Source organism: Lathyrus oleraceus, chromosome 7 (genome assembly GCF_024323335.1).
Source record: "Lathyrus oleraceus cultivar Zhongwan6 chromosome 7, CAAS_Psat_ZW6_1.0, whole genome shotgun sequence".
NCBI lineage: Eukaryota > Viridiplantae > Streptophyta > Magnoliopsida > Fabales > Fabaceae > Lathyrus > Lathyrus oleraceus.
Genome location: NC_066585.1, coordinates 254335969 through 254348904, shown reverse-complemented (window position 1 = coordinate 254348904; position 12936 = coordinate 254335969).

Genomic DNA, 12936 nt, shown 5'->3' with positions numbered 1-12936 from the left:
TGTTTCTTATCCCTTATCTCTTGTATGCTTAGGACTTAGCCATTCTTCTTCTTCCCTCCACTCTAACCCAAGCCAAAACTTTTGTGCAAACATTTAACACTTCTTTTCAAACATTAGAAACCTAAGCCTTATGCTTTTGATTTTCAAACTTTCTTTTCATAACACTTATTTTTGAATTGAACTTATAAGTTAACTTCGACCATATTTTGTAAATACTCTTCATTGGTAAATATAACTCATTCAAATGCCTTTGTGGTTTCAATGGCCACATTCTTAATCAAAACTTTTCATAACCTTTAGCTATTAGGTTTGAGTTATCCTCGGGGTAGATGTAATACTCACATATATCCTTAGTGATGGACAATGAGTCTTCCATGCTTATTATAGGGTTAACCCCTCACTAGCATGTTGAAGCTATCCTCACATGGTGGATTTGTGGTTTTAGGTTGAGTTTTCTCCTTTGGATAACAAAAGACCTTAAGGCTTTTTGACCAATCAATTCACCAACTCATTTTGAGATTTTTACCCCGAACTACGAGGTTTTGATCCTAATCTTTTTTAAGATGGTACGTAGGCAATGGGTTTATCCATCCAAACACAAAAATGTAAATAAATTTGTATATTCTCTTCTCATCTCTTCAATCATGTTTTCACAAACAAATTTTCACAAAACACTAACCTTACAACAAGTATGAAAAGGGCTCCCTAGGAGTACCTAGGATGTTTTGGGTGCTTAAAACCTTCCCATTGCATAGCCAACCCCCTTACCCAGATCTCTGACATTTTTACTAGTTTTTGATTCGATAAAACTTTTAGGTTTTTGTTCGCTTTCTAACCATTCATTTGGATAAATAGAAGTGCGGTGGCGACTCGACTTGTATGGTTTACCTTAGATTTAGTCAATATCTCTAATGGTAACGAGTACCCCGCTACAAATACAACAAAGGAAGTCGTTTGGATCAATAAGTTCATTAGTAAACTTGGTATAGACCCTAGCATTATACATCCCATTGGTATTTATTATGATGACAATGATGTTCACAAGCTAAGGAGCCTAGATCTCACCAACGATCCAAACACATACTTGGGAAATATCACCTTATTTGAGATATAATAGATATAGGAGATGTAAATATATTCAGAGTACTAACTCTGGACAATTTCATTGACCCACTAACAAAGCTTATTGCATAATAGAAGCATGATGGCCATAAAAGATCTATGGGTATTAGGTATATGCTTGATTGGCTCTAGTGTTATTGGGAGATTCTTGGTGTAAGCCCTAGAGGCTAATAGTTTTATTAGAACTTGGTACTTGTATCAAATTACTTATTAATAATTAAAAGGCATTTCATTATTATGTTTGTTTTTCCAAAATAATAAAGTCCATAGAATAGCTAGTTCGTCTAATGAAATGTTAAGTGTGACTTAATCATGAGATTCCATTAAACATAAGGACATTATTCTTAAAGAATCGGTAGTCGAGTTTTATTGTGAAGTAGGATAACATTAAAGCATTGAGACTTTTTTGTTGATAGACTAATGATCACATCTGATTGATCATGGATAAAGAGTTGTCAAGTCTTCACATAGGTATGGATATTATGAGTAATTTTTATACTGGATTGACCCGCTATGAGAATATTACTTAGAAAGTTATGCATAGTGTCATAAGTTACTCTCATAGTGATAATGGTGTATACCACCCTTCAACCTGAAACCACTATGAACCCTAGATGTAGGAGTCAAGTACTTTATTGTTGATCAAACATTGTCTATAACTGGATGATCATAAAGACAGTTGATGGATACTCCACAAACTATGATGAGGGACATGCGTGACCTAGATGTAATTTTCCCATCCTGTGTAACATGATAAATGTCTAAGGGTTCAATATTGAATTGGACAAGGGTGACAAGGTATATGCCTTATGTTCCACATACACATGAGGGAAAAAGAGTAATTGTACACACAAACATTATCACATAAGGTTTTATCATATCAAATGACATTTTCGTGACTTGAGTAGCAATGATGTGTTTCTAGATATCGCTCACTGTTTATTATATTAAATGTATGATTTAACATAATTGTCACTGTCACGAGAACCTACGGGATCACACGCATAAGGACAAATGATGAGAGATAGAATAAATAAGGGAAATATGGTACACCGTAAGATATAGTATACTTGAGAGAATTATGGAACACCGTAAGGTATAGTGTGATTAAGCAAAATATGGAACACTATATCATATAATAGTTATTATTATTATTAGTATATTTATTAAATATAATGATAATAATAATAATAATAATAATAAAAGTGAGTTTATATAATAATAATAATAATAGTTATTATAATAATATAATATTATTATTTTACATATGGTGCACTTAAGTTGGACTTTTTCAGCTTATTGTCCACACAATGTGTAGAATCTTTTACACTTGATGAAATCATGTTTGTGAAACACCATTATAATCTCTCTCTCTCTCTCTCTCTCTCTCTCTCTCTCTCTCTCTCTCTCTCTCTCTCTCTCTCTCTCTCAAAGTCTTCATTTATAACGGCTAGCATTGAGATTGAAGGTGATTTATTCATGTAGACTGAGTAGAGGCGTTGATCATCATTCGTCGCTTGTGAACATTCATCTGATTCTACATCAAAGGTTTTAATCGCCACGAGAGGTAACTGTTCTATCACTAATCATGCTCATTCGTAATGATTGACTTAAGGGGAAAAAATAACTACCTTTTATATCGCATTTTCCCTTCATTTAGGGATCCATGTCATTTTACCATTGGGAACTTGAACGTTCATAAAATTACAAAGAGGCCTAATGTGACCCTTATCACCATAATAATGACAAATAGCTTTAGATAAAATACTTTTTCTATTTTTCCTAGTCACATGGGTTTTTTTTCTTAAAATGGATGCTTTTATCACTCGAAGAACTAGAACTAGTAGTTGTCCTTTTAGAGTTTCAGTTTCAAGTTTTAAAGTTGGACAAGTAACATACTCTCATTTTTCTATCTTTTCAACTAAAGTGTCAGAAACATTAAAACGCTCATCAACTAGAGATGTATGTGTTTCCTTAAGGGAATCCAACGCGCTATTAAGATCATTTATCTCCTTTTCAAGTTTTAAAATCATTTATTTTTGGAGAGAAATTTTTTTAAAAGCATTTATAGAATGCACATATATATAATTAAAAGCTTTCAACAATTCACTATATGAATATTCACCATCAGGATCATAAGGATATAGTTGTGAGCTTTCACCTTTCTTATGTGCCATCAAACATAGGTTGGCACACTTATCATCTAAACTTGAGAAATAATCTAAGGAGGATCTCTCATCCTCTTCTTCCCACGATATATAGAATCTACGGCCTTTGGCGTCTTTTCTTTTCATCTTGTAGACTTCCTTATCTTTCTTTTTATGATGTTTGGTGAGACTTGGACAAGTAGTCCTATAATGCCCCAATTTTCCGCACTCATAACACCTAACATCATCATCCTTTTTCTTGTGTTCTATTTTAGGCAGGTGAATATTTTTGAAATTCACCAAACCTTTGTCGGAATGCTTGAGCTTATTTCTTTTCAAGTGTCCATTGTAGCATCTAACGAATAAACACATCTCCTCTTCTTTAGGAGCTTCTTTTTCACTATTATCACTTTCTTTTTTGACTTCTTCTCTTTAGATGACGAATCTTTCAAACAAAGATCCCCTTTCTCTTCTTTCCATTTCTTTCTTTTTCGAATTTACATCTCTATCCGTGAGTCGTCTCGGTTCATTTTCATGCTCGACTAGTTTTCCAAATAACTTTGTTATGTCCAAAGTACTAAGATCGCTAGATTCTTTTATAGCGGTAACCTTTGGTTTCCAGTACCTGCACATAGACCTTAATATTGTGTTATCACAATATTTGTTAGATCCCAAGTTTCTTAATTTGTTAATTAAATAGAGGATTATATCCTAGATGGAATTCATGGATTCTCCAGGTTCTTGTAAGGCCCCAATTTTGACCCTAAGATCCCTCATGTTATCTCTTCATATGCATTGACTTTGGGATCACACATTGGCATCCTCCTTACCCCTCATTCATTGGCTTTGCATGGGGATATATCACCAAGCACATTTTATTGTATCATACTTTTTTTTTCATTATTTACTAACCAAAATTCCAAAAATATGTCAATATATAGTTTGTTGCTTTTGTAGGTAGTGTGTGTGTTCACCCATGCTCCATCAACCTCATATTTAGGGTTTAAGACCCTCAATGCAAGGATAATAATCAAGATATGATTTAAATTGGTTCTAGGCATCATATATGGATCCCCATGGTCCTCACATATCATTTTGATCAAGAATCCATCAAGAGTTTGAAGCTTGTTTGCCTTGGAAGCCCTAATTCATTTGGGTATCTTATGTGACTTCCTCAACAAGTTTCTTCAGCATTTGATCAAATATATAAAGGTATACTTCATTATACATCATCCTACACATATATGATCCTCATGAGTCCCAAATATCAAGAGAATGTCAAGTTTGCAAGATGGTTCATGGTGGTTGACCAGAGAAAGTCAACTAGTCAAAACTGGGGTTCCCTAGACCCTATCTCCTACAATTTTTGTCATATGAAAATAATTCTAAGAGAAAAGTTACTCCTTAATACATTCCAAAAAAACTTTCATGTTTAAGTCAAGAGCTAGTTTTTCTTGGAGATTCATTTTTTATGGTGAAAGATTATAGGTCATTTTGTTTGAACGCTAGTTAGGAGGTCAACTTCCAAAGAACATAACTTGCTCAATTCTTATGACATGAAAGCCATTAAAGTTCCATGATCAAATTCAAGATTTCCTTTTCAACTTTTATGTTTGTCATAAGTTCCAATTCAACTTGAAAATGCATGTGCCAAGAGGAAACATTATAGGTCATTTTGGGCCATTACCATTGAACAAGTGATTTTCCTCAACTTCTAAAATGCATAACTCCTTCATGACAAATACAAATGAAGTCAAATTTGTGACCAAATTGAATAGGTTTTAAATATCGATAAATTTGATGAAGGATTTATTTCCATTTGAAGTCCATAACATAAGTTATTCAAGGTGGAAGAAGTGAACATCTGACTTGGTACTTAGAAAATTTTCAAATGTGTTTGATTTTTCAAACTTCAACCTCAAAATTCATCATTATCCAAGCTCTAAATGGAAAAATGTTCAACATGAAATTTGTTCCCTTTGATCTCACCTTTCCAAAAAGTCCAAAATCATTTCATTTGGCGCATGGGTGTAATGCATGGCCCCATTTGGAAAGATTTGTGACCAATTTTCATTTCAACATTGTGTGGTCCCTTGATTTCGTTTCAACATCATTTGGAATTAAGTTTGGACCCTTTGACATCATTGGTTGGGCTTTGTACACGCCCATGCAAGCATGCACGAGGTCATTGCTATTTTTTGGATTTTCAATTGAAGTGTGCAAAAAGCATTGAGCAAGCCTATAAATACAAGTGCCTTGAGCTCAGAAATGGATCCCTCTTGCCCAAGCTTTGTCCCCATTCTCTCCCAACCCAATTGAAAGGATAAACTCACAAATTTCTTGAGAAACCGAGTTTCAATTATCATTCTGTTTTTGAATTGAAACTCCATGAGTCTAAGCTTTTTAACCATCTAAATCATCTTCTGCAAGCTTCTGAAGACAAGCCAAGGACAATTGAAAGTAAGATCAAGCAAGGTTGAAGCTCATTCGAAGGTGATTTTTCAGAATTTTCATCTCTTCGATTCTCTCTCAATTCTTCACTATTCTTTGTGATTTTTGGTTGGATGAAGTCCTACCAATATAGGCAACAAGATTGAGATGCTTTGAGGTCAAATCGAAGTAACTCAATTCATGATCCTTAAAATTCAAATCCCTGTATCTTTTTATAACTTGGAATTGGAGAAAATTGAGGCCAGATTCGAACTCCTGAGCATTTTCTCTTTGAAATAGTGTCCTTATTTTTCATTTTTCATTAAGTTGAGGTTGGACCAGTTCGGTGGAGGTCACCGGAGAAGATGATCGGAGTTAGGGCTCCGGTGGTGCGTTGGCAAAGCCCAAGCCATCTGATCTGGTTCAAATATTTTAATCTTGAGCGTTCATTCTGATTACCACGTGTATATTCCATTGACCAAGGAGCATGGTGAAATGCGCGCATATGGCCATCTGATCCGCCACCTCAATTAATGAGGGAGATATGATGACCGTTATTTTTTTGATTTTCTTTTTAATTTCTGAATTTATGTTTAATTTCTTTATTTTCTTTAATTCATAATAATTTCATTTTCAATTCAAAAAATATGGGACTTTCACCAAAAATCTTTAAATATTTCTCTCTTTCATTTTCTGAATTAAAATTATTTTTGGATTAATTTTGATATTTTTCATGAATTAAATATTTTTGTGCATATTTTTAATTGTTTAAAAACACTTCTGACTTTTAAAAAATAATGATTTTTTTTGTCTAAGGTCCTTTGACCATGTTTGACCTAGGATAAATCTCTTGGACATTTATTTAGTGTTTTGAAGAGGTTTTAGGTTTTGACCAAACTAATTTGTATTTTAATGCATTTTTTAATTTGATTTTTAATTGATTAGTTGTGTAAAAATTATGTTGAGCCGTTTTTATGGTCTTGTGATATTTGACAATTTGTTTGGGCCTTGGTCAAGGTTGATTTGACTTTTGTTGGATTAAAATCATTGGATTTATGGGATTGATGAAATGTACATTTCATCTTCCAAAATGAATGAATGATTTTAATTTAATAAAATTCCTCCCATGACCAATTTGTGTTTCTCTCATTTCCCCTCCCCCTTCATCTTCATTCCTATTCTTTCCCATTCCTTTCATTGACCAATGAAATCTCAAATGCCTTAAGGCATTGGTTCATCAATTACCTTGTGTCAGATGAAGCAATACAAGTATGGATGAGATATGTTCATCCCTCTTGATCTTTTCTTTTAATGTGTGCTATGTTTTAGGAGTTTGGTTCATCATGCCAAATCTCTAACATGTATTAACACCTAAATTTTTATTGCCCAGGCTCAGATAGTTGTGACTTCTACATAAGTCCAATTACGATTGCTTAACATAGAGCTAAACTTGACACTAAAGGCATAGAATTCTAGTAAGTGAGATTGTAAATCTCCCATCCTTCATGGTATTGTGTGGAAACTTGGCCTTTTTTCCTTCCTATGGAAGATATCTTGGTTCAAGGATCCATGCTTGTGAATGGATGGTTGAGTGTTCTCCAAAGAATGACTTAATCAATTAAAAAGAAAAACACCACTAACATTTGACTAACTCTTATTAATATTGTTTTACTTTTAAGTCATTTACCTTATGCAATTTAATTTTCAGTCATTTATCATTCATTTCCTTTACATTTCATTTAATTTGTTTATGTTTATGCCATTTTCACTTTGCTCATTCAAGCCATATCTTGTGATTGTATATATTTGTTTGTGCATATTTTGTTTGTGGTCTTAGGACCTTAAAACACTTAATAAACAACAAAAACCCTAAAAAATGTTTGGTGGACAGTTGATCTTGATTTGAACTTTTTGGACTTAGAACTATGCAACATTCCATATGCAAAAGGACTTGGCCACTGCCAACATTCTGAGACCAATTTATTATGAACTGAGCCTTTATCTAATGCAAGTCTTGGGATTTATTTGAATTCATTTGCTACATGGTCTTGATGCAAACTGTTATTTTGATCTTGTGTCTAATGCTTTATTCTGAGTTGATTAAGGAGTATTTCATATGATACATGAGAAGAAAAAGAAGACTGCTAGCTATGGGATTTGCTTGTTTTGATGTGGCTATCTTTATGTGATTCCTTGATCTTCTTGATGTCTGATATTGCTAATTGATTGATTGATTATTGCTTGATTCAAAGTCCAAAGGGAAATTGGGTTTTCTATATGACATTTTTGTCTATTGGATTGCATCCCATTGGTCAGATCTTTTCAACTCTTAACTTTCATTTTATGCTTAGGATATCCTCTTCATCTCCTCCTACTTCTTAAATTTCAAAGTCTCTCCCCCTTTTCAAAAACTTTCTTTGCTTGTGACTTCAAACTTAAACTTTATTTCAAGTAGAAACTTTGACCTTATGCCATTGAATTTTTGAACTTCTTTTTTTCTTAAATCAAACTTGTAAATAAATCTAATCATATTGACTTAGAATTTCAAAAGACAAAAAGAACTAACAAACCCATTCAAATTTTTGGCCCTTTGTGCCCCATTTACTTAAACTTTTTGTTAAAAGCAATTCACTCACTTTGATATTTTTTACCACGAACTACGAGGTTTTGATCCCTCATTTTTTATGTTGGTACGTAGGCACAAGTCCGAAGGTCTTGTCAAACACAAAAATATAATCAATGAATTCTTTTCTCATCCCTACACTCTATTTATTACAAAAATCTTTTATACCAAAACAAATACGCACATAAAAGGGCTCCCTAGGAGTACCTATGACACTTTGGGTGCTAACATTTTCCCTCTGTGTAACCAGCCCCCTTACCTGTAGACTTCCTTCATTTCCCCTGGCCACGATATAAAGAACTGTTATCCATTGAAGTATGAAGTACAAAAGCTTATGAAGAGTGGAATGGTGTCCTTTGAGGACCGTGCGCCTAATGTGAAAGCTAATCCATTACCTGCTCACGGTAATGCTTCAATCAACATGGTGGGTGGTTGTCCTGGTGAGTACAAGGTTTATGATGTTCGCCATATCAGATAATCTTTGGTTGAAATTCATAAGGATATCTGTTTGGTCAGTGACTGTGAGCATGACCATGATGGTTGTGTGATATGCAGTATGAACCCTCGTGGATGTGTTATTGTCAAGAGGGATATTCATAGGTTGATGGATGAAGGACTTAGTCAGATTTGTCAGTCAAGAGATATAAATGATGTGAATGTAATCATGCCTGTGTTCAAGACCCCTGAGCTAGTAATTATCCAGTTTGATAGTAGCAACAACAACAATGTCAATAGATCGGTATTGCCGTTAGGTATACGGTTAATGGGTCATATCTCATATGCATCCGATAAAGCTATGCCTTATCAATACAATGCCACAATGGTTGAGAATGGTCAAGAGGTTCCTCTACCAGTTGCAGACTCTATGGTGACTGTAGCACCTCAAATTTTCACCCCCCATTCATACATTCATTTCATTTTTTTAGGTCATTTACATTACATTAACATTGCATAGTACATTGCATCTCATTAGTCAAGACTGGCATCAAGAGGATTCATCTATGCAAGAGCAAGGTTTTTCTTGAGATGAAGGCCACATGAGTATTCTAAAGAGCTTATATGAACCAAGGATCATTTTGAAGCAACTTGACCAAGTGCTAGAGGCTCAAAGTCCACAGTGCAGTTTCAGGTCATTTGGGGCCCATAAAAGTCAACTGAGGGCTAGGATGTGGAGAAATGGTTTGAGACACTTCATTCATCTTCAAAAGAGGTTCATTTGTCATTACAAACATCTACCTTGAAGGTTTTGAAGCCAGATCAAAAGTTTCCAAAAATGGAAAGTGACCTGTAATTTCAAGTTTCCAAAAATGGCAAGTTTTTGGACCAACTTCAACTTGACTTTACAACATCAAAGAAGTTTCAAATGAAATTTTGTCCAACATGAAAGTTGAAGATCTCTCTCTCCCATTTCCAAAAAGTCCAAGATCATGAGCATCTGATGGATGGTTGAGAAGATATGATCAGATTATTGCCAAGTGTGTATGGAACTTCAAAAGGCCATAACTTTTGACTCATAATTCCAAATTGAGTGCTCTTTTTTGCATAATTCTTCTCATGACATGAACTTTCCAAATCATTCATCACATTACACGAAATTTCATCACACAATCATTTGCTTATTCATGTGATTTTTGGAGGGAAAATCATGAATTCAAAATTGGTGCATCATATGAACTTTTTAGCCATTCCAACATGTTCATAGGAGGATTTTAAGTGAAATTGCATGGCCATTGTTACTGTTCACGTGCATGTTGCATGCATGGGGTGAAAAAACCAAATTTTGCATAACACCTCATTTTTGAATTAAAATTTCATTAGCCAAGTTAAGTGTGATTAGGAAATGGATTAACATGTCATATAAATAGCTAATCATAACAGAATTTTCATTATTCATCATTTCTAGATCTAGAACTTTTTTCCCTCCAAAACTTTCTCTCCACCATAATTCAAAAATTCTTCAAAGAACACTTGATTTTTCTTCCATATTCTTGTTCTCTGGTATTGATTTAGTGTAGATCAAGCATTGGATCGTTGAATTCGAGCAGAATTTGTGCATACTCCAAGCAAGAACATGAAGATGGAAATTGTTGATTGAGCTAGATCCAAGCATCTCCAGGCCTCAATTTCAACTTCAGAAGTCATTACAAGGTTGATAGAAGAGATTTGGATGCTTGCCAAGCCTTGAATCCACCATTGCCATTGTTGGAGATTCAAGAGGTCACATTTTTGCATCTCTTAATTCATGTTTATATGCATATAATCTTGTAGTCCTTTGCATGCTGATTCTACTGATATAAAATTCATGAAAAATGGCGTAATATTGAGGAAGATACATGAGATTAAAGTTTGAATGTTCATGGAAGTTTCTCTTCGATTTGCTTTATTCTTTAGGAATTAGAGTAAAATAATGGTAGATTTGGTTTCCTCATGTCAAGATGATTCGTTTGGTATATGGCTTTGCAAAATCTGGAAAAAAATATTTGAGGTTACTGTTCACCACCGTCTTCATGAAGAAGACGGTGGTTTCCACCGTGTGCCGCCCTGCCTGTACAGGCCTAGGGTTTACTGGTTTGAATATCACTGTAGCGCGGCCTCCCTGGTTCAGCGGTTAGTGGAAGCGCTCGTGACCGCTACGTCCTGAGTTCGAAACCTGCGAGTGTCCTTTTTTTTTATATTTTCATCAACTAACCAAAATTACAACGTTTCATACTCCCTCGCTTCGATTCCTGGCTGTGGCTTTTTTTGGAATATTACTTTGTTGCCAGCGCCTTTTTGATCTGAACACGGTTCGATTCCGCCTGGTTTTTTGCTAAATGATCCTGTGAATGTCTAGAATTTTATGGTGTTGATTTTGTGGATTTTATCATTTCTGGAATTTGAATTGTGTTAGATTGATTGAACATGTATGCTTTTGTGACCTTGCTTCATTCACCCTATCATAAAATGCTCATACATGATCCAATTGCCATGAAATTTTGCATGATGATTCTTAACATGTTGATGGATTTGTGTGATTTTATTTGGCATTTTTTGATATTGTCTTTACTGTTTGGGACACATGTACTTTAGGTGTGACAATTTGTGTCACACAATTGGATGTCTAGCTTGTGCATTTTTGTATCCATGTCAATTGAACTCTGATGATTCTGATTTTTGGTATGATGACTGTATTTGACATGTTGTATGCTCATGAAAATTTCCAGAATTGTTTGAGTCTTTTATGTTTTAATATGGAATTTTGATTCTCAATGGTCAATTGTGAGCTTTGAATTTGCCTTTGCCTTCTCTTGCACATGAAATGGCTTTGCTTGATATTTTGACTTGGTCCTTTTTAGGACTTGTTCTTACTTGATTAAATGTGATTCATGTTGAGTTTTAGTTTCTGTTTTGACTTTTTGCCCCACCTTTGACCCTAGCCTTTGAGCTAGTGGTTTGTTCTCATCTTTTGGACTTTGTGTTTCAGGTTTCAAGCAATTAGCCACATTGGTTGATTTGATCTCATCACTTGAGATACAAGTTATTTTGGTTGACTAACCTTGCTGTTTTGTAGGTCTTTTGGATGGTGAATCAATTTAGTTTGCTTGCATCTTATGCCTTGCACCATTGGTGTCTGATGATTGGTTGTCTGACTGTTGTTGATTGTTTGATTTGTCTGAATGTAAATATTGACTGGTTTAGCTTTTCTTACAGGTACTTTAGCCGCTTTAACTCATTGTTTGAGTTGCTTTGCTTTGCTTGTGGTTGGCATACCACCTAGGTAACTTCCTATTCTCCATGTAGTCTGGAAGACTTGTCATGTTATCTTGGCGGGCACCTGTCTGAAGCCCTCCTTAAGAGGCAATGTTTGTGCTTATTTATCTTTGTGCCTTGTACATTCAAAGACCTCCTAAGTGAAGAGGCATTGGTAGATAGAAGGGATGTGCAATCCATCCCCTGCTATTCAGTTGTGTCTTTCATCTTGCTCACACCATGTGTTGATGTACTTTGAATAAAAAACCCAAAATCTTGTATATAGAGTCAGTCATTGTGGAATAGAGTTCCTCATTCTGGACTCCCACACATTCTTTGATTCAAGCTCACCCCGGCCCGGGTTAAGAGCTATGAGGCATAACCATCATCTCCCATTTCATCTGCTCACCCTAACTCTCAATGTTAGAGGTTAAGAGCCTGACCACCCTTCCAGTATTTGGCTCGTTTGTCAAGGTCGATATGACCCCTTGACTAAAGCCCAACCTTGTATGAGCCACTTGTTTGCATATAGTGTGTGTGCTTGCTCTCTTGTGCTTGTGTTTGCTTATTTGTTGTTTAGGCTAGCTTGCTTCCTGTGCGAGTTAGGATTAGAGACCTTAACATAGGGATCGTATGCATGACAACTTCTAGGCTCGAGTCGTAGTCTCCCTAGTAGTCTGTTATCTCCCTAGTCTCTGGTTAGGATAGTTTTTTTCCCTGTTAAGGGGAACTACGTCGCCCTGATCCTCATACCAGATGAGGTACGTAGGCAGGAGATGAGCTGATCTCTCCGGGCGCCTTTTTCTTTTTCAACCCTTGTGTGTGTTTGGAGTCTGACGTAAGTCCAGCGATTGGCAGTCGGTTTCCTGTGGGTGTTTGTTTGTT